Here is a 22836-nt window from a genome sequence, read left to right on the forward strand (position 1 = left end):
ATCATTGAACTAGAAGTTTTGGGTTCAAATTTTGTGCTATCTCCCGATTAGGATGAGAAATTGGACATGATGAAGATGTAGTCCGACCAAGCTTACAAAACAAAAATCGAAGTATTAATATATTGGTATTAATATTAATAATGAGTAATATTAATAGTAAACTAATTTTTCAATATAATTCAAGAAGGTTTTGTGAATGACGACCCTTAAACCATAAACCTTATGGAACATTCAGGATCCAAACATTCAACCTCACATTCAAGACCCAAACATTCTACCTCTCAAACATATTAAATGGTTGCAACAGTATATTGAATGACTTGGTTATTAAAGCTAAAGTCTCCTTAACCTTAGAGGATAATTTTCTGCAAGCAAGTCACACTAAAATATGTTATAATTAAACCTTTAAACGCTTTGAAATCTTTCTATGTCTTAAATAACTCAAATTACTATTCTAACAAAAGCTATTTAGTAAATAACTCAAATTATTATTCTAACAAAAGCTATTTAGTGGCATGTCACTGCTTATTTGCATATATGAATGATGTGCATTTAGTTTATTTGATTGAAATAATGTGTGAACATTTAATTATTTGGAATAAAAAAAATTATTGAAAATTTATATATTTAAAATTTCAATTATATTTGTATTGTAAAAGTGTATATAGCTTTAAAACAAGTTTATGGTATTTAAAAAAGAAAAAATTGCAAATTAATAGTAAGATTATACAATTGTGAAGTAGCACAATTAAAAACTACTAGTTGACCCAAAAAAAAAACAATAGCAACAATAATAAAAATGATAATATTATTAATAGTTTAATAAAATTATTAAAAATTGAAAAAATAATATTTCGAAATTGTAAAATTTATATAATTTAAATATTTCAAATTATTAAACTTATTTTAACCTTCAAAGAATATAATTCTGTATAATTTTATATATAAAAACATATTATGGCATGGTTTCTATTAAAAACAAATCATGAATTATTTCTTCAAATAACTATGGCATTGTTTTAAAAGTCTCACTACATCCCCACAAAGAGGGATAGGGATCCATCTCATCTATAATTTAAATCACATTAAAATTCACAACTATCCTTACACTAGTAAGATCTACTTCCTTCTCTAACAAGACAATAAGTGAGATACAATATTGATTGGTTAGGCATAGTTGGATTGGGGAGTAAACTAGGATGTATTGCAACACATCTAACCATAGTTATGAATTGAAAATGCCTATTATTAATATTGTTTAAGTTTTTTAGATCCATATGTATCTAAATCAATGTGTCTTGAATTTTTGAATTGGAGTATTAGCCCAAAACAAATATACGTTGATTTGATAGACACTTCTTCCGTTTCCTCTCTCATGAGTATATTATATACACACATTGATATGATCGGGAATGGGATCTCTTACCATTTGTTTATTCCTCTAATCTTTTCATTTTTCTCATTAGTACGCTTAAATAATCAAAATAACGCATGCACTGAAAGTGGTTCATTGTTTACGTAAGAAGGGGTCTATTCATTCAATCCAATGGGGATGGGAATGACATAGTTATGGACAGCAAGAATGCCTTACCTTATAAGAAATTAACCTATAATTGAAAGTGGTTCATTGTTTACGTAAGAAGGGGTCTATTCATTCAATCCAATGGGGATGGGAATGACATAGTTATGGACAGCAGGAATGCCTTACCTTATAAGAAATTAACCTATAATTGAATGACTATAATGTAAGATAAATTATTAATGTAAAAGAGAATATTTATTATGATAATATGGATGTTTAATAAGTACAAAGCTATCTCATTTTTCAAAAATAAAGTAGAGCAAAATTTTATAAGAAATTCCAAACATACTAACTAAATTTTATAAACAAAATAGAATGCAAACGAGCATTCCCCAAATCAACTAAAATAGACATGAAGGACAAAACCCAATTGAAAGAATCCATGGTCTCAAAAACAAAATAGAAAAACTACTTATCCAAATTGTGACTAGATCTAAATGGGTTAGTTCATTTAAGGTATCAAAAATCTCCCAAAGACAAACCATTGTGCTTCTATTGTCATTTTTCTTTCTTGGAATCCAATGCTTCTTCAACTTGGAATCTATATAATTCTCATATCACATAGAGAAGAAGCTAAAGAGAGTCTTTAAGGAGTTCCTCAAATAAACATTGACCTAAAAGGAGTGAACTTGGTAGTTTTTCGGCCTAGAATGTTCAAATTAATTCCTGCCATTTCATCTATATTAAATTATGGAAGAAGGTATGAAGGATGGAGAAGGTTGGAAGTAGAATATACTAACAAAAGGGAATCTTTTCATTTTTCTCATTAGTACGCTTAAATAATCAAAATAACGCATGCACTGAAAGTGGTTCATTGTTTACGTAAGAAGGGGTCTATTCATTCAATCCAATGGGGATGGGAATGACATAGTTATGGACAGCAGGAATGCCTTACCTTATAAGAAATTAACCTATAATTGAATGACTATAATGTAAGATAAATTATTAATGTAAAAGAGAATATTTATTATGATAATATGGATGTTTAATAAGTACAAAGCTATCTCATTTTTCAAAAATAAAGTAGAGCAAAATTTTATAAGAAATTCCAAACATACTAACTAAATTTTATAAACAAAATAGAATGCAAACGAGCATCCCCAAATCAACTAAAATAGACATGAAGGACAAAACCCAATTGAAAGAATCCATGGTCTCAAAAACAAAATAGAAAAACTACTTACCCAAATTGTGACTAGATCTAAATGGGTTAGTTCATTTAAGGTATCAAAAATCTCCCAAAGACAAACCATTGTGCTTCTATTTTCATTTTTCTTTCTTGGAATCCAATGCTTCTTCAACTTGGAATCTATATAATTCTCATATCACATAGAGAAGAAGCTAAAGAGAGTCTTTAAGGAGTTCCTCAAATAAACATTGACCTAAAAGAAGTGAACTTGGTAGTTTTTCGGCCTAGAATGTTCAAATTAATTCCTGCCATTTCATCTATATTAAATTATGGAAGAAGGTATGAAGGATGGAGAAGGTTGGAAGTAGAATATACTAACAAAAGGGAATCTTTTCATTTTTCTCATTAGTACTCTTAAATAATCAAAATAACGCATGCACTGAAAGTGGTTCATTGTTTACGTAAGAAGGGGTCTATTCATTCAATCCAATGGGGATGGGAATGACATAGTTATGGACAGCAGGAATGCCTTACCTTATAAGAAATTAACCTATAATTGAATGACTATAATGTAAGATAAATTATTAATGTAAAAGAGAATATTTATTATGATAATATGGATGTTTAATAAGTACAAAGCTATCTCATTTTTCAAAAATAAAGTAGAGCAAAATTTTATAAGAAATTCCAAACATACTAACTAAATTTTATAAACAAAATAGAATGCAAACGAGCATTCCCCAAATCAACTAAAATAGACATGAAGGACAAAACCCAACTGAAAGAATCCATGGTCTCAAAAACAAAATAGAAAAACTACTTACCCAAATTGTGACTAGATCTAAATGGGTTAGTTCATTTAAGGTATCAAAAATCTCCCAAAGACAAACCATTGTGCTTCTATTGTCATTTTTCTTTCTTGGAATCCAACGCTTCTTCAACTTGGAATCTATATAATTATCATATCACATAGAGAAGCTAAAGAGAGTCTTTAAGGAGTTCCTCAAATAAACATTGACCTAAAAGAAGTGAACTTGGTAGTTTTTCGGCCTAGAATGTTCAAATTAATTCCTGCCATTTCATCTATATTAAATTATGGAAGAAGGTTCTATATTAAATTATGGAAGAAGGTATGAAGGATGGAGAAGGTTGGAAGTAGAATATACTAACAAAAGGGAATGATAGATGGTGGATTTTGATAAATTTTGGATAGATGACAAAAATGGTTGAAAGACCATCCCCTTAAAAGAACACCTTTGAGATAATTATTTAAATTGGTGTTTTATTACTAGCATTTGCACCACATGCTGCAAAGGAAATGTTGTAAGACGTAAATATGAGAAAAAAACTAACATCAATGCATTTTGTTTTTAGTGAACTCTTTAATCATCGGCAGGGAAAATGAGTCTTCACACATTGTTGTTGTTATTCCATTTTCCCTCATGATGAGTGAAGAGTTCACTTCCATGCTTACACAGTGATAAACCCAAAAACCAATAGCACACTACACAATCTATTAACAGAAATTGGTATGTACAAGATTAGTACAAGTGTCATGTATAACTTGCGCAAACAATAATCACCTGGCAGTGAAACATTAATAGTAATTTATCTTGAGACATGCAACTTTGGATGCGAAATGCTCATATCTCATGGTGTGTATCCAAAAAAAATTACTATTAATGTTGCACTGCTCAATGCTTATTGTTTAAGCAAACAATAAGCACAAGTAGCAGAGATTAATGGCAGTATATCCACAGTTGCATCTTTGTGCATATACATCCAACTCTGTATATATGGACAATATTCCCATGAATGCTCTGTTGCTGGTGATTATTGTTTTCTTATCATTTTTCAAAATAAATATAAAACTAATATGTGCAAGGAAAGCTAGGATGAGAAGAAGACTCAAGCTTGGATGACAAGAGAACTAACACTGGGGGTAGAAGAAACGCTAAGGATTTATTACATTATCAACTTTCCATTTGTGGAGCTATACACACTTTTGACTTGGGCTATGAAGATTAATCAAATACCCTATTTGTTGGAGGTGCCTTAGAGAGAGCCACACCTTTCCAAGATGAGATCTATAAAATAGGGCATCCATTGGTGGTCATTGGGGGTAATTGTCAACAACGAATGACAGAGAAGGCAAGAGAGTAACGAACACAAATGGGCCTCGGAAGTATGCCAAAACGTTGACACTAAAATTTTGAGGAAAGCAACATTATTAAATAGCAGTCCTTCAATATATTGTATAATATTAAGATTCAATTGTTTGGTGTAAGACATTAAGCATTGAAAGCAGACTTTTTTCCATATAGGAAAGTAGCAGTAAGCAAAACTTAGTTTTAGATTACTTATCGTGCTGCAAAACTCTGTAGCTTTTCTATGACATTTCCCTTAGGTGGGGAAGATGGAGAGTACAAATGTTCAATTTCTGCGCACTAGTAAACTGGGTAAAATGTAGGGTTTGATTTCCAATATACAAAATAACAAGGCAAATATTACTTAGCAAGTGGTCTTCCTTATTTGATTATAAACAATTGATAACTTTAATTATACACAATTGATCACTAACTACATAAGGCAAATGCCTAAACTTACCCAATCTGCCTAAATCTTTTAGCCAGTACCAACAACCATTTTTATCCAAGAATGCATTGTTGTTCTATCGATCAGAACAGCGATTGTACAGTTACACAATCATATGAAAAAATACTTCAAATGAAAGTACAACTGTATTTTTGGTCACTGAAGAAAACCTTTGACGACATTAACACCCCCTCACAAAATATCATAATTTATTATCTTAACACTCTAGAATTGACTCTCTGTCAAGTTGGATTGTCTTCAGAGTGCATGGTAACAGAAGCATGGAGCATTTATTTACTGAAGCAATCTCAATACGATGACGTGGATCATACATATTCTCATTTCTCAAGGCTTGTAATATAGATTTTGTTGACGCTTCTCTACATTAAGAGGTTAAAATTGCTCCAGTCAATCCTTTCTCAAATGTAGAATATAAATTATTTCCCGTGCCAAGATTTCAAAAATTATAAACTTTGATCATGTTTAGGGGAAAGGGAATCAGATGTCCTATTAACACTTTCGCAATGCAACTTTTTTGGATATGATATTCGTAACAAGATTGTTCTACACTGAAACCTTACAAGCAAACAGAAAATTATTACCTTTTTATAAGGATATTGTACAGAGTCTTAAGAATGGGACATAGCTCCACAGGAACCACCTCCTTTTTCCTCTCTGGGTGCATGACACTTAAACTCGGTTGGCAAATCAATTCATAGAATTCTTCCACGGCTGATACACCCTATATTATCAAAAACAAAAAGTAGCCATTCATGTTTCTGCAATATGGAATTTGATACTGCATTTCCAACCATAAATACTCTGCCATCTTTGTATTATGAACTTATTTTTAAAGCCTGTCAAGGATTGCTAAAAAGCTTATGGGTCTCCTTGGAAGATTTCCAAAAGAATTTTTCCCACTTTGTGGTTGTTATGTCTCATTTAAACTATGAAACATGTATTGCGGCAATAAATAAAAGAGAAAAGAAAAATATTGCCTGAGCTCAAAATTGGATTTAAACCTGTATCATTCCTTTTCCTTGTATGTTGTCCCCCATGTCTGGCCTAATTTCTCCCTTTGCAATTCGTTTACCATACCACGCATTTCTTCCCTTCAGCATTGTAACATATATATCAGCCAAAAGTGGTCCTGTTGATTTCTCAGGCTCTTCCGCCAAAAAATTTGTTATATAGATCATCTCTAATGTGCAGTGAGCAAAATAGACAGGCTTGCTTGTAGAACTCTCATTTGTTAACGTTGCAACCATGCATGTATAGGAACTAAAAAGTATTAACATAGTTTGAAGATGAACATGGAAACATTAATTCATCATTATTTAATGGTTTAATAGAAAATTACAAACAAGAATGATAACAACTTAAGGCATAACGAATGCCTGTGAAACAAATTGTATGTTTATGCAATGCTATGAGATGTCAGTTGCAATGCTCAATCACTATTTTTGGGCATGGTAGCCAAAATTCAAAACTTAATATAAACCCACTAAAACTATACAAAATTTGTCACAAGAAATGAATGAAAGCGCAAGCAACCATGAGACCATTGTTTTATACTAAATAGTAAATAATTGTTGGATCTTTGTGCATATACATCCAACTCTGTATATATGGACAATATTCCCATGAATGCTCTATTGCTGGTGATTATTGTTTGCTTACCATTTTTCAAAATAAATATAAAACTAATCTGTGCAAGGAAAGTTAGGATGGGAAGAAGACTCAAGCTTGGATGACAAGAGAACTAACACTGGGGAAGTAGAAGAAACGCTAAGGATTTATTACATTATCCACTTTACATTTGTGGAACTATACACACTTTTGACTTGGGATATGAAGATTAATCAAATACCCTGTTTGTTGGAGGTGCCTTAGAGAGAGTCACACCTTTCCAAGAGGGGATATATAAAATAGGGCATCCATTGGTGGTCATTGGGGGTAATTTTCAACAGCAAATGACAGAGAAGGCAGGAGATTAACGAACAAAAGTGGGCTTTGGAAGTATGCCAAAACATTGACACCAAAATATTGAGGAAAGCAACATTATTAAATAGCAGTCCTTCAATATATTGTATAATATTAAGATTCAATTGTTTGGTGTAAGACATTAAGAATTGAAAGCAGACTTTTTTCCATATAGGAAAACAGCAGTAAGAAAAACTTAGTTTTAGATTACTTATAGTGCTGCAAACCTTTGTAGCTTTTTTGTCACATTTCCCTTAGATGGGGAAGATGGAGAGTATAAATGTTCAATTTCTTTGCACCAGTAAACCGGGTAAAATGTAGGGTTTGATTTGCAATATACAAAATAGCAAGGGAAATATTACTCAACAAGTGGTCTTCCTTATTTGATTATAAACAATTGATAACTTTGATTATACATAATTGATCACCAACTACATAAGGCAAATGCCTATGCTTACCCAATCTGCCTAAATCTTTTAGCTATTACTAACAACCATTTTTATCCAAGAATGCATTGTTTTTCTATCGATCAGAACAACAATTGTGTAGTTAAAAAATCATGACAAAATAATTCAAATGAAGGGACAACTATATTTTAGGTCACTGAAGAAAATCTCTTATGACATTAACACCCCCTCACAAAATATCGTAATTTATTATCTTAACACTCTAGAATTGACTCCCTGTCAAGTTGGACTGTCTTCGGAGTGCATGGAAACTGAAGCATGGAGCATTTATTTACTAAAGCAATCTCAATATGGTGACGTGGATCATACATATTCTCAGCTCTCAAGGCTTGTAATATAGCTTCTGCTGATGCTTCCCTACATTAAGAGGTTAAAATTGCTCCAATCAATCCTTTCTCAAATGTAGAATATAAATTATTGGTCGTGCCAAGATTTCAAAAATTATAAACTTTGATCATGTTTAGGGGAAAGGGAATCAGATGTCCTATTGACACTTTCGCAAGACAAATTTTTTGGATATGACATTCGTAACAAGATTGTTCTACACTGAAACCTTACAAGCAAACAGAAAATTATTACCTTTTTATAAGGATATTGTACAAAGTCTTAAGAATGGGACATAGCTCCACAACAACCACCTCCTTTTTCCTCTCTAGGTGCATGACACTTAAACTTGGTTGGCAAAGCAATTCATAGAATGCTTCCACAGCTGATACACCCTATATTATCAAAAACATAAAGTAGCCATTCATGTTTCTGCAATATTTGATACTGCATTTCCAACCATAAATACTCTACCATCATTGGATTATGAACTTACTTTTAAAGCATGTCAAGGACTGCTAAAAAGCTTATGGGTCTTCTTGGAAGCTTTCCAAAAGTAGTTTTCCCACTTTGTGGTTGTTATGTCTCATTTAAACTATGAAACATGTATTGCAGCAATAAATAAAAGAGAAAAAGAAAAATATTGCCTGAGCTCAAAATTGGATTTAACCTGTATCATTCCTTTTCCTTGTATGATGTACCCCATGTCTGGCCTAATTTCTCCCTTTGCAATCTGTTGACCATACCACACATTTATTCCCTTCAACAATGTAACATATGTATCAGTGAAAAGTGGGCATGTCAATTTCTCAATCTCTTCCGCCAACAAATGTGTTATATAGATCATCTCTGATGTGCAATGAGAAAAATAGATAGAATTTCTTGTGGCACTCTCATTTGTCAAAGCTACAACCATGCCTGTACAGGAACTAAAAAGTATTAACATAGTTTGAACATGAACAGGGAAACATTAATTCATCATTATTTAATGGTTTGAGAGAAAATTACAAGCAGGAATGATAACAACTTAAGACATAAGGAATGCCTGTGAAACAAATTGTATCATGTTTATGCAATGCTACGAGATGCCAGTTGCAATTCTCAATCACTATTATTGGGCATGGTAGCCAAAATTCAAAACTTAATCTAAAACCACTGAAACTATATAAAATTTATCACAAGAAATGAAAGAAAGCACAAGAAGCAACCATGAGACCATTGTTTTATACTAAATAGTGAATACTTGTTGGCTATTAAATTTAAAAATTGAAAGGACTACCTTGCCCACAGCACGCATTGCAATTGGACATTACAATTGGACATTAGGTGGCTTCTATTTATTTTTAAGCACTAGGTATTCGTAGAGCTGTTGAAGAAAGTGAACGAACAAATACGATGTTAATCAGCGAACATGAGTAACCTACATGCATCAACTAATAGATCAATTGTCACTTAGTTGGAATCACATGGGTATATCTCCCCCAAGCAATTCTGCACTTTTATCTTCAATCCCATCAACACTTTCTTCAACAGCTAAGGGCACAGTTTTAACCTGCCCACAAAAACAAACAAAGGCACATTAGATTTTCCCAGCTTTCCCAAACCAGAACAGGTAAGAATGACCATAATACCGACATATCTGCAAATCAAGTATATCAACACCACTAACCAGATTTCTGTACTTTAAGCTATAAAACATCTCCAGATAACGGCTTGTCTCTCGTCTTTCAAGTTTGACACCTCTAAAAAAAGTCAACAATCTGTTCACTTGTAGAATCCCCATGGTATGGATCAATATGGAATCCAGACACCACATTCACAATAATAAAATTAAATGAAACCCTTACCTCCTTGCGGGTTGGTCTCGTTACACCGTGAATTCGCCCGGCTGAATGAAACCCTCATTTACAAATTAAATAGAATGTCTATACATCCAAGCCTTTTATCTTTCAATCCCATCGACACTTTCTTCAACAACTACATGCACAGTTTTAACCTTCCCACAAAAACAAACAAAGGCACATTAGATTTTCCTAGCTTTCCCAAACCAGAACACGTAAGAATGATCATAATACTAACATATTCACAAATCAAGTATATCAACACCACTAACTAGATTTCTGTACTTTAAACCATAAAACATCTCGAGATAACAGCTTGTCTCTCGTCTTTCAAGTTTGGCACCTCTCAAAAAAGTTAGCAATATGTTCACTCATAGAATCCCCATGGTATGGATCAATATGGAATCTAGACACCACATTCACAGTAATAAAATTAAATGAAACCATTACCTCCTTATGGGCTAGTCTCGTTACACCTTGAATTCGCCCGACATAATGAAACCCTCATTTACAAATTAAATAGAATTTATATAAGAGGAGCAGTCATTACACTGTGAATTCGGCCAGCTGAATAAAACACTAGTTTAGAAATTAAATAGAATGGTGTCCAGAAGAGGAGTCGGGGGAGTATTTAGACCACCCATTGGGATTCTATATGTAAGGGGTCTGTTATGAAACCAGCTCAAGAAAAGATAGAAAAGATAGATCAACACCTTAGAATTCAGCCTCTTCGAGGGGGCAACCTCCTTTACATTACATAAATGAACAATTCTTGGATGATACAAATGACAAAACCTCCTTTCTATATATAGGAGTCTAAGGAGTCACAATATAATCCAGCCGACCTAACAATAATAATATAAAGCCACAAAAATAACAATAGAGGGATTCTAAGGGGCACATAAATAACAATATGGGGGTAATAGGGGCACAACAATATAAATAAGGAGTATAACTACAATAGTAATGTGGTAATCGCTAGTATTATAGGGACCCAACATGCCCCTCTCCTTCAAAAAAGTGTTGTCCTCAACGCTTGAGCAGTTCTGGATACTTCTGCATAAAATTCTCATCCTCCCATGTGGAATCTTCAGCGGATAAGTTCTTCCACTTGATAAGATACTCTGAAATTGATCGATTTCGTAGCTGTCGAGTTCTTGTTTCTGTGACTGCTTCCGGTTCCAATATAATTTTTCCTTCCTTGTCAAGTTCTGGCAATATTGTTTGAACTGGGAGCTTGTCGCCTATAACCTTCTTTAAACATGAAACATGGAAAAATGGGTGCAATCGAGAAGCTGCAGGAAGCTCCAATTTGTATGCCATAGTACCAATCTTTTCCAACACCTTGTACGGACCATAATACTTTGGTGATAATTTATTATCCTTCTTAGCTTGCTTTAGGGACATTTGCTTATATGGTTGTAGCCGTAGGAATACCCAATCACCTACATCAAAACTTCTTTCACTGCGATGTTGATCTGCCTGTTGTTTCATTCTATTTTGTGCCAACACGAGGTTATCCTTTAAGAGTTGGAGGACTTGTTGTTGATGTTCGATGTGATGTTCCACTGCCTGAACCTTAGAATTTTCTCTTAAATATGATGTGATTGATGGTGGTTGGTACCCATAAAGTGCCATAAATGGGGTCATTTTTGTTGCTGTATGGAAGGAAGTGTTATACCACCATTCAGCCAGAGGCAACCATTTGACCCATTGTGTCTGTTTATCAGATACAAAGCAACGAAGATATCCTTCCAAACATTTGTTTACTATCTCAGTTTGCCCATCAGATTGAGGATGATAAGATGAGCTATGAGCTAACTGAGTACCAAGACAAGAAAATAATTCTGTCCAAAAATTTCCAGTGAAAATGGGATCTCTGTCACTTACAATAATCTTTGGGTTTCCATGTAGCTTTTGAATTGTTTCCATAAATGCAGTAGAAACTGTACTGGCTTTAAATGGATGTGATAATGCACAAAAGTGTGCATACTTGGTAAGTCTGTCAACTACCACCATGATGACACTCTTTCCCTCAGACTTGGGTAAACCTGTGATAAAATCCATTGAAACCTCCTCCCAACGTTGGCTTGGAATGGATAAAGGTTGTAATACCCGGTGTCTTAATTGTTTCAACTTTATTTTGTTGGCAAACCAAACATTCTGCCACAAACTTTTGAATATCTGATTTAAGGCCATCCCAAAAAAATTCCTTCTTAACCCTGTGGTAAGTTTTTAAAAATCCTGAGTGCCCTCCTAAGGGAGAAGTGTGCAATTCCATAAGAATCTTTTGTTTTAGCTGGGAATTCTTACAGAGGTATAAGCGATCTTTGTACCATAACGAATCATTTTTCCAGCTAAATGTATCAGAAGTACTGGAATCTTGTTGTAGCTTTCGAATAAGTGCCCACACTTCTTCGTCATTCTTCCATTCCTCCTTTGCTTCGTTTATCCAATCTGGTTGGATAATAGAAATGGCACACAACAATGCTTCCATATCCTCATCCTTTCTTGAGAGTGCATCTGCCACCACATTTTGCTTCCCTTTTTTGTAGATGATTTCAAAGTCATAACCCAACATCTTTGTGACCCACTTTTGTTGCTCTTCAGAGGATAATCTTTGTTCTAAAAAGTATTTAAGGCTATCATGATCCGTTTTTACCTTGAAGTGTCTTCCCATTAGGTAGGGTCGCCATTTCTTAAGTGCATGGAGTATTGCCAACATTTCCTTCTCATAAATAGCTTTGCTTAAAAACTTTCCCTTGATTGGACGACTTTCAAAAGCAATGGGTCTTTCATCTTGCATTAGAACAGCACCAATTCCATTTCCTGAAGCATCACATTCCACAATAAAGGTTTTTGTGAAGTCCGGTGTAGCTAAGACCGGTGCTTGGCACATTGCCTCTTTAAGATGTTAAAGGCCTTTGTTGCTTCCGGAGTCCATGAAAATGAATCTTTCTTCAATAATGTTGTTAGAGGTGCTGCTATTCTCCCATAATTCTTAACAAACTTGCGATAATACCCTGTCAACCCAAGAAATCCTCGCAGATGCTTTATGGATGTGGGGATTTTCCATTCCTTAATGGCTTTAATTTTGCTAGGGTCTACCTTAACTCCTTCATGAGATACAATATGACCCAAATATTCCACCTCCTGGACTCCAAAGAAACATTTGGATCTTTTTGCATATAATTGTTTCTCCTCCAATAGTTGTAGCACCTTGTCAACATGTTCAACATGATCCTTCCAAGACTTGCTGTAGATTAGTATATCATCAAAAAATACTAACACAAATTTTCTAAGGAATGGTTTGAAAATTGAATTCATCAAACCTTGAAATGTTGAAGGTGCATTGGTAAGGCCAAAAGGCATGACCAAAAATTCATAATGACCCTCATGAGTTCTAAATGTCGTTTTCGGAATGTCTTCAATCTTCATTCTGATTTGATGATATCCCGAACGAAGATCCAACTTGGTGAAGTAAATTGATCCATGCAATTCATCCAGTAATTCATCAATGACAGGAATGGGGAACTTATCTTTAATAGTGAGCTTGTTGAGCTCCCTATAATCTGGACACATGCGCCATGATCCATCCTTCTTGTGCACCAATACTACTGGAGCTGAGAAAGAACTTTGACTCGGTTGAATTATACCAGCCTCTAGCATTTCTGCAACCATACGTTCAATTTCACTTTTTTGGACATATGGATATCTGTACGGCCTGATGTTTGGAGGAACACTTCCTGGAATCAGATGAATAGCATGATCATGATCACGCATAGGTGGGAGACCTTTGGGAGTCTCAAATACCTTGGAATGATTGTCCAGGACTTTTTGGAGATCTGGAGAAATAGATGATTCCAATGTGGAAACATCTAGCGAACATAATTGTGCAATTACACCTCTTTGCTCCTTTTTTAGAAGCTTTGTCATGCCATTAGAGCTGATTATCTTTCCTGGTTTCCCTGCAATACCCCTTAATTCAACTTCCTTTCCTTCCACAGAAAATTTCATGAAAAGTTCTTGAAAATTAAAAGCTATTGTACCCAAGGATTGTAGCCATTGGACTCCTAGTACAACATCAGCACCTCCCATTGGAATGGAAAGCATTGGGCTAGTCAATACATATTCTCCCATGGATAGCTTGATATTATGGCACTTTCCAGAACAATTTATTGTTCCTCCATTTGCAATCATCACTTGACACTCTGGTGCTGGATATAGGAAGCAATTCAATTCTTTTGCTACCCTACAATGAATAAAATTGTGGGTGCTTCCTGAATCAATCAACACTATTACCTTTTTCTTCTTGATTTGTCCTTCTATCTTGATGGTTTGAGGAGTGGTAATTCCCGCCAATGCATTACAAGATATGGTCGGATTTATTTGTTCTTCATCTAGGCTTTGTTCCTGGAATATATCCTCTTCTTTTGACCTTTCTTGCTCCTTTTCTTCTTCCTCTTCACAATCTATGTAGAATAATTTCTTCTCAGCACACTTATGACCTTTTGTGTATTTGCTATCACAATTGTAACAAAGCCCTTTTGCTCTTTTTTCTTCCAATTGTTGTGGTGTCAACCTTGTAGGTTGTGGAAGACTATGGGCAACAACACTTCCGTCTTTATAGTTGTGAATGGTATGCTTCCTAGTTGCCATAATTTTGCTTTCCATTTTTCTTGCTAACCTGAATGCCTTCTCTAATGAATCAGGTTCCCAAAGGCGCACATCATGTTGGATATTATCCTTTAAAGACCCTATGAACACATCAATCCTATGCTCCTCTGGAATATCTTTTACCCTTATGTTCAATTTTTGGAACTCCTCAATGTGCTCCATTATTGAACCCTTTTGTTTGAGACTTATCAATTGGCTAAAAAAAGTGTTGCTTTTTGTATCCTCATAATGTGCTATCAATTCTTCCGTAAAAATTGCCCAAGTGATAAATTGTTTACGAGAGCAAAGCCATTGATACCATACAAACTGATTTGGTTCCAAATATAAAGTTTCCATACGTACCTTTTGTGTGTTTTGCACATTATTGAGATCGAAGAATTGCTCCATCTGTAATATCCATGTGGCGGGATCCTTGCCATCAAACTTCCTCATATCGATTTTTGGAACATGATGGGTCTTCGATCCAACATTAGAGTCTATGGAATCATGATTAACATTTCTTTTGTTCACATCATGAGTTTCCTTTACAACCTTTTCACCATTAGTAAGTATTTCTTGTAGAAAATTTGTCAAATCTGTCTTCAAATCTGCCATGTCTGTCTTCAAATCTGTCTTCAGATCATCCATCTTAGCTTCCATGCCCTTTATCTTAGATTCCACGCCATTTATCTTAGATTCCACGCCATTTATCTTAGCATCTGTTAGCTTTTGTGAGCGTGACATTTGTTGCACTTGTTCTTGTAATTTTGATATATCATGTAGCATTTCTTCCTCTTCTTCATGAGTCATGCTAGAGCTTTCAGGTTCCTTACTAGGTGTTTGCATTTTCTTTCCTCGGGGCATCAGTTACCGATAATAATGCTTTACTATGCCCTTTGAATTCCTTCAAACCAAGCTTATGCAAAAATAAAAAAATAAAACTACACACCTTTTTTTTACTTTGTAGAAGCCTGATATTGAATCTGATGTATCTCTGTAATTTCGAATCATCCAGTTCTGAAAATGTGACTTGTAGTAGCCTTCTATGTCCTCTTTCCAATTCCACTAGTCTTATCCAAATTGGATTCTCCAAGAAAGAGTTATGCACAATCTCCCGCAGTGACCTGATTATAGACTAGTTCAGTAGAGCGAACTTGTATGAAGTGCCACGTGTCACTGTTCCAACCTTTGACTCTAAAAAATATATACAAGAAAACTAAAGCCCGTCCTCTTTCTGTAACTTCTTATGAAATTTCAATCCGATGCTCATATAGAAAGTTATGATGATTTTCCCCAGGTCACCTGTTTTGAATGTAATTCAAGAGTCTGCAAAAAGACCAACTTCCTCAGATCATATCTCCGAAAATATCGTGCGAAATTCTCTGAAATTTGGAGCCAAGGTTCAGCGCGATGTCTTCTCAAATGGGTTTTTTGTGCGACTTCTGAAACGTCACAGAAAAAAAAGTTATAGCGAAAATGCCACGATGGCCTGTTTGGAGCAGCGAAACCCTAGAATCCAAAGCTCTGATACCAAATATTATGAAACCAGCTCAAGAAAAGATAGAAAAGATAGATCAACACCTTAGAATTCAGCCTCTTCGAGGGGGAAACCTCCTTTGCATTACATAAATGAACAATTCTTGGATGATACAAATGACAAAACCTCCTTTCTATATATAGGAGTCTAAGGAGTCACAATATAATCCAGCCGACCTAACAATAATAATATAAAGGCACAAAAATAACAATAGAGGGATTCTAAGGGGCACAGAAATAACAATATGGGGGTAATAGGGGCACAACAATATAAATAAGGGGTATAACTACAATAGTAATGGGGTAATCACTAGTATTATAGGGACCCAACAGGGTCACCCACCAATAAACCCTGGATGATCTTGCTTCTCTGTGATTTGGTCTGGTTTTGCCTCTGCAGATGCTAGAAAGGGCTTGCACTAATATAGAGTTCGAAATAGTGTTGTTATCAAAGTGTCTCTTGGTGTTGAAGTTACATGAAAGGAAAGTAGGAACTGTCAAGCGAGTCTGGGAATGCAGGAACTGTCGAGCGAGTCCCAACTGTCACCAACCAATTCAAATCAACGGGTGAGGATAATCTAATTGGCTAACAAAGGATCGAAGGGCGCAAAGCGATGACAAAAAGGTAGTTGGGGGAGTTGATTTCAGATGGGAATGCCTTACGTCGTAATTAAAAGATTTACGAAGCATTATGCCTTCTTCTCTTTCCTACCTATCTAGTTATTGACACGTTACATGAAGCGTAATTTTTTTAATAGTGGAAGTAAACTATTGCCATGGCTAGTTTTCCCCTTGAACTATAAAGAAATACACAAATAAAGTAAATCAATGAAAAATTGATCTGGATTGGATCATTATATTGTCTGTCATCTATATCGATGCATTTGGAGTGGAAAAAGTGGAGGAATCAACTCATGGGACTATTTTTATGGTGGGACCTAGTTTGGCGAAACGAGGTCTAAAACCTTTCGGGCACATTTTGAGACATCAAACGATGTTTTTTTGGGGTAAAAATTTTCCTCATTGGCACTGCACCTTTCATGCTATTCTAAACACATATGTCTTTCCAATGGCTCAAGAAGCGGGCCAGTCGGAGGTCGTATTCAAAAGTTATGCCACTCAAAATTTGACCTTCCTGTCTTCATACCTATAGTTTGGGAGGATGCCACGTTAGCCCACATTATTCATGGAAAAAGGGCTAGCCACATGATTATGATGTAAAAGACTCTAGAAGAGTCTATATTGTAACTATAGTTAAGAGTTGATGTAGTCAAACTTAACCACTAGTAGGCTATCAGGCTATGTTATAACTGGGCCACTAGTAGGAAGAGACATTCCATTCTTTTGAGAGTATTTTGTTCCATAGCTGAGCAAAGATAGCCAAGAGAGATGGGACGTAAAGTACACAGAGAGGAGTTGTGCTCTATAGTAGCCCACGGGCCACAAGCATTACTTTTTTGTACCTGCAGCCATATTTCCAGATAGAGAAAGAAAGCAAAGCAACCTCACCTTCCAATTGGGTGTTCTCCCGAAAGGGTTTCCTAGAGAGTGTATCTTGTGTCTTGTGTGTGTGTGTGTGTGTGTGTTTATTTTGTCATTCTCTACTTTTCTACATAATTTCCATTCACACGAATTCACTAATTACAATTAAATCCACAGATCTTAAAGTTTAATAAATTGTAATAGTGTAGATTTTTCAGAGTTTTAATATAATATTATTAGATCTATTGTGACGAACTATCTAGTAGAATATGCATGGCAGTTTAAGGATCAATTTTTTTTTAAATATTTGAAAAATTTAATAACTTATCTTAAAATCTCATTTTGATCAAAACATTCTGAATATAATATTTAAAAAACATACAAATACTTATTTATTTATGATCGTATTCAATCCAAATCCAACTAAATAGCACATATACCTAACATGATCATGGCACAATCACCATTATAGGATGTAATTTTTTATTTTAAAAAACCTAACACTTTTGACTTTTTAAGGGTGGTTCACGAACACTCAGTGATCACTACATCCACGAGAAAATACAGGTAGATCAATTTGAAGGGATCATACTTAAAAACTTACAAATTTTGATGATCTATACCCATAGAAAATTTTAAAAATAACATATATCTATTATATATAAACTAATTAAAAAAACATATCGAATAAATAAAATGTACAATTATATATAAACTAATTAAAAAAACATATTGAATAAATAAAATGCACAACCTTAGTGAGATATTATAAGTGTCTATTGTTATGGATTCAAAGTCTACCTTTTCTCTAAGTCATTTTGGTTGGAATATTCTATATATAAACACATTACAACTAGTACAACCACATTAAATATATTAATGTGGTTGATATAGCTAAAGGCTTCATAAATATAACCAAATAAACTATTGCAACACAAAGAATGCCTTATTAATGCACGCATTTTCTTGATTAAGCATGTATAAAAATGTTATGGGTCAACTTTAACTTAAGAAAAAAAGAATTACATTTAAAATGGACCATTTTGCTAAATAAATTTTTCCATTTGTCAAGAGAATTCCCTTGTAACTAATTAATGACAATCTTAGAGTTTCCAGCAATCCCTAATGGAATTAATGGTGAGCCAAGTAGCACTCTGATGTATTGCCCACAATGCCACTATCTCTGCCCAACAATTTGTACCACCACCTCCATTCCCACATCCATTCCAATAGAAGCGAAATTTCTTATTTGGGCAGAGCTTAATAAGTGCTCAGCATCCACAATAACCATCAACTGAGGTTCCATCAAAGAAACCAAAAGGAAAATGTTCCCCGAGATCATGAAAGTGAACAATAAGCTGAAAAGACCAATTTCAAAAACATGGCCAACAATTTTGACACTAGTAGAATGGAAATTTAAGATCCAGTTCTCAAAGAGAAAAGAGTTTCTGGAATACCAGATCCCCTAAAGAACATACAAGGGGAGCCCACAATAGGGTCTACCATCCCCTTAAAAGAACACCTTTGAGATAATTATTTAAATTGGTGTTTTATTATCAAAAAAACTACTTCCATATTGTATTACTAGTCAACACCGCTACTTATCTCATGATACATCTCATATTACCAAAATTTTAAAAAATATATAAAAAATAATTAAATTATAATTTTATTTTGAATTATTTTATTATCACTATTATTTATAAAAAAGAATTGATGAGTTAAATATATAGATATTTAAAAAACATATAACAGGGAAAGCATATTAAAACACTACTAACTAATAAGAGTTCAATAAATTTATGGACATGACATGTTTTTAATTAAATTGAAAAGCAAAAAGGGCATGACTACCTTTGAGATTGATCTTAACTATCTTCTCTGACTACCTCTGCCACTCAAGTTAAAAACGCTACTAATAACCACTAGTGAATCTACACATTTACAATTTTACTCCTACATAAGCTCTCACAAAAACACAAGTAATGGTAGGAAGTAATTCGTTGTAAATAAATTATTTACACAATATTTCTATCTATTTTTTATGCAAAGACTTGCTATTTCCCTTGGTATGAGCTATTTTCAAGGGTTTTATTTTTAAATGGTTTTCCTATAAAACTTGAACAAAAAATCTACTCCACAAGTATCTAAAAATTATGCATGTATATTACAACCATATCTATAAAATATGTGAGGGAGTTATCTACATATTATTTTATACAAAAGTTGTAACAAGACCTTCCGAGTATGATCCAATCAAATATTTATAAATATATATTTTTAATAATATAAAAAAATAAATATCTATTTTTTAAAGTTCAACATTATAAATTGTATTGATTAATGCTAAACTAACTATGATCAACAAGACTGAAATTCCTACTTGATAAATATTAATTATCAAAATGTTTTCCTTATACAACCCCTTCCATGTAATTATTTATTAAATATTTTAAAAAATAATTAATTATAAAAGCTTAATTGTCTTTATTTTCAATTGTGGAAAATAAAATATTACATATAATAAAAAAAATTGATATTATTTCAATCAAGCTTGTTGGCGTTTGCATTTTATAAATACATTGGAGACGATGTTCATTGAAGCATTTAATTGCCTGCGCCTGCCATTCTTCTCTTCTCCAGCACCTCGGGCCATTCACTACCTTCGGAATGAAGAAAAATTTTCTGATCCATATACATTACCCATTTACAGAAGATACAAGAAATTTTGTTTTAACGAATGGGACTAAATTAAATTTGGGTAGAATTTGTGATTTCCCGTCCATTCTTCATATAGCTGATCATCAAATCATTTTAGTTGGTCATTTTATGGGTTATTAAATTAAATTTGAGTAGAATTTGTGATTTCCCGTCAATTCTTCATATAGCTGATCATCAAATCATTTTAGTTGGTCATTTTATGGGTTATTAGTCCCTGCCATCTGGCATCCGGCAGGGACAGTAATCGTTCTGTGCCTAGTTGGTCATTTTATGGGTTATTAGTCCCTGCCATCTGGCAGGGACTATAGTAATCGTTCGGACTATAGTAATCGTTTTGTGCCGACTTAGCATTATAGTAATCATTCTGTGTCGACTTAGCATTAGTTTAGTGCTTTCGTTCTCTGTTATACGGCGGTTAGAATAAGGTCTGTTATATCGCGGTTAGCATTAGTTCAGCGTTTTCCTATGTCTGCAGTTTTCCTATCTTATTTTTGGTCGCGGTTAGCATTAGTTCAGCGTTTTTCTGCAGTTTTCCTATCTTATTTTTGGCCTTCCCGAGGCGGAAGAGGCCCCAAGTTCGAAATGATGCCCAGTTTTATTATCCCTGACCGTCAACGGTTAGTGTTAATGCTAGCATTAGTTCGTTATTTGGTAAACAGGTTTCGTTATTTAGTTAACAGGTATATGTATATGCGTGCGCGTGTTCTGCTGTCCGTGCGCGTGTTCTGCTGTCCGTATGTATATGCGTGCGCGTGTTCTGTTGTTCGTGCTCTTCGTGCATGGCAGGTGTGCATGGCAGGTGTTCTGCTGTCCGTGCTCTTCTGCTGTCCGTGCTCTTCGTGCATGGCGGAGTGCGAGGAGGCGCCTTCAATTGAATTTGCTTTGTCTATGTCTGCACGCTGCTGTAACTGCCTGTAATCCATTCTATTTTTTCCACTGCCTGTAATCCATTCTATTTTTTCCACTGAACTGCTACAATGCAAGCCATGTTAACAATCTGTGGATCTGCTGGCGATGATGGTGGACTTTGTTGGTTCCACACATGGTACGCCTTCTACCAAAGGTATGTATAGACCATCCAAAATCTGCAATTTTCAGTTCACCCTGCGTTTCATAACCTCAAAAATTAGCAGTATTTAAATCCCAGTATAAGCCCAGAATATTCCGACCACATTTAGCACGAAACTTATCCTTTTTGAAGAATGTCTAGACATTCTGGTGTTCATCTGGCAAAAGCAGATACAAAGGTATAGCAATTACCTTAAAACCAATCAGCAAATTCTCTGGCTTGATATCCCGGTGTATCACATGCTTTTCATGGCAGAAGAGTAAAGTCCTTGCCAACGATGCAATGTACTGTGTTAAGGCAGAGAAATCAGATTAATGTAGAAACAAAAGAAAATAAATTGATTTGCTGAACTATGGTACAACGTAGTCAAATGCAAGTATTTCGCATTATGTTCTCCACAGAAGTCTGTCTCAGGACTTCTAGCTGGCAAATTTATCCCTGCTAGATCGCCTTTAGGCATGAGACTTACATTCTATGTGGACATGATGGCTTAATGGGTGTTCAGTCCTTGATTGCCATTTGAAATTTGGTGATTATGACATGATAACCGTTAGACAAAACTAACCTTGTATGAAGTAAAAATTTAAAAAACAAACAGGCCTTCAAAGGAGAGAACTTACAGTAGCTGCACGTTTTTCGTTGAAGCACTTACAGCGTTGTAGCTCTTTATACAGCTCACCTCTTGGAGCATGTTCAAGAATAAGATAGACACAATTCTGTAGAAAAGCCAGGATAAGTGTTAGTAAATAATATTTTAATTGTTAGCTCTTTCAAGCTTCATCTGTCCCTAAAGGCTGTTTCAAGTGCTTGTTTGGATTCCCACTTTAACAGGCTAGCAGGAGTTCAAATCTTGCCTGGAACATAATGAATCCGTATAGTGATCCAAAACCAAGATTATGTTCATAAGGCAATTGTCGTGACAAGTGAATTCAACAGTGGAGTACATCAAGCTAGCCATATTCGTGTCTGGTACATTTGAGGCACGGTCAGGGCTACTCCCAGTCCATCCTTTGTGAAAAGCTGTGTGTTTGGCAGCTGAGTTTCTGTGAAGGCACTTGTTCTTTCGTTACATCTCTGGTGGTGAGGCAGTAGGACACGTGTAGCACATGCAAATTCTATATATTACTGTTAACCATCATTTTATTTGTATGTAACCATTGTCGACATAACATAGAAATCATCCTACACAAAACGCTATGTGGGACCTACCATGAGCGCCATGTCTCTCATCATTCCATTTATCAAAACTTTGCCTTCCTTAACCTCCGCTTGGTTCATTCCTACTTTTGCCCTCAACCTCGGCTTGGTTCATTCTGACATTTGGCAGTGGATTCCATGTCTCTGCAACTTATTCATATATTGTAGACCTGCTCTGCAACTTATTCATATATTGTAGACCTGCCAGGTAATTTACTCTGTAATAATGTAGAAAATGTTTTTAGTTTCTTATT

The 22836-nt window shown here is 34.6% G+C and overlaps 1 long non-coding RNA gene across 1 annotated transcript; it reads right to left on the reverse strand.

Moving 5' to 3' along the window:
• Positions 1–21348: 21348 nt before the first annotated feature.
• Positions 21349–22150, reverse strand: LOC149154001 (uncharacterized). Its single transcript, XR_016262210.1, has 3 exons — positions 22006–22150; positions 21577–21672; positions 21349–21420 (listed from the first exon to the last, which is right to left on the reverse strand). It is a non-coding gene; the product is annotated as an uncharacterized LOC149154001 (long non-coding RNA).
• Positions 22151–22836: the final 686 nt, after the last annotated feature.

This window comes from Pinus tabuliformis, chromosome 9, assembly GCF_031772625.1.
Source record: "Pinus tabuliformis cultivar Carrire ecotype Pingquan chromosome 9, CPIR1, whole genome shotgun sequence".
Taxonomy (NCBI): domain Eukaryota; kingdom Viridiplantae; phylum Streptophyta; class Pinopsida; order Pinales; family Pinaceae; genus Pinus; species Pinus tabuliformis.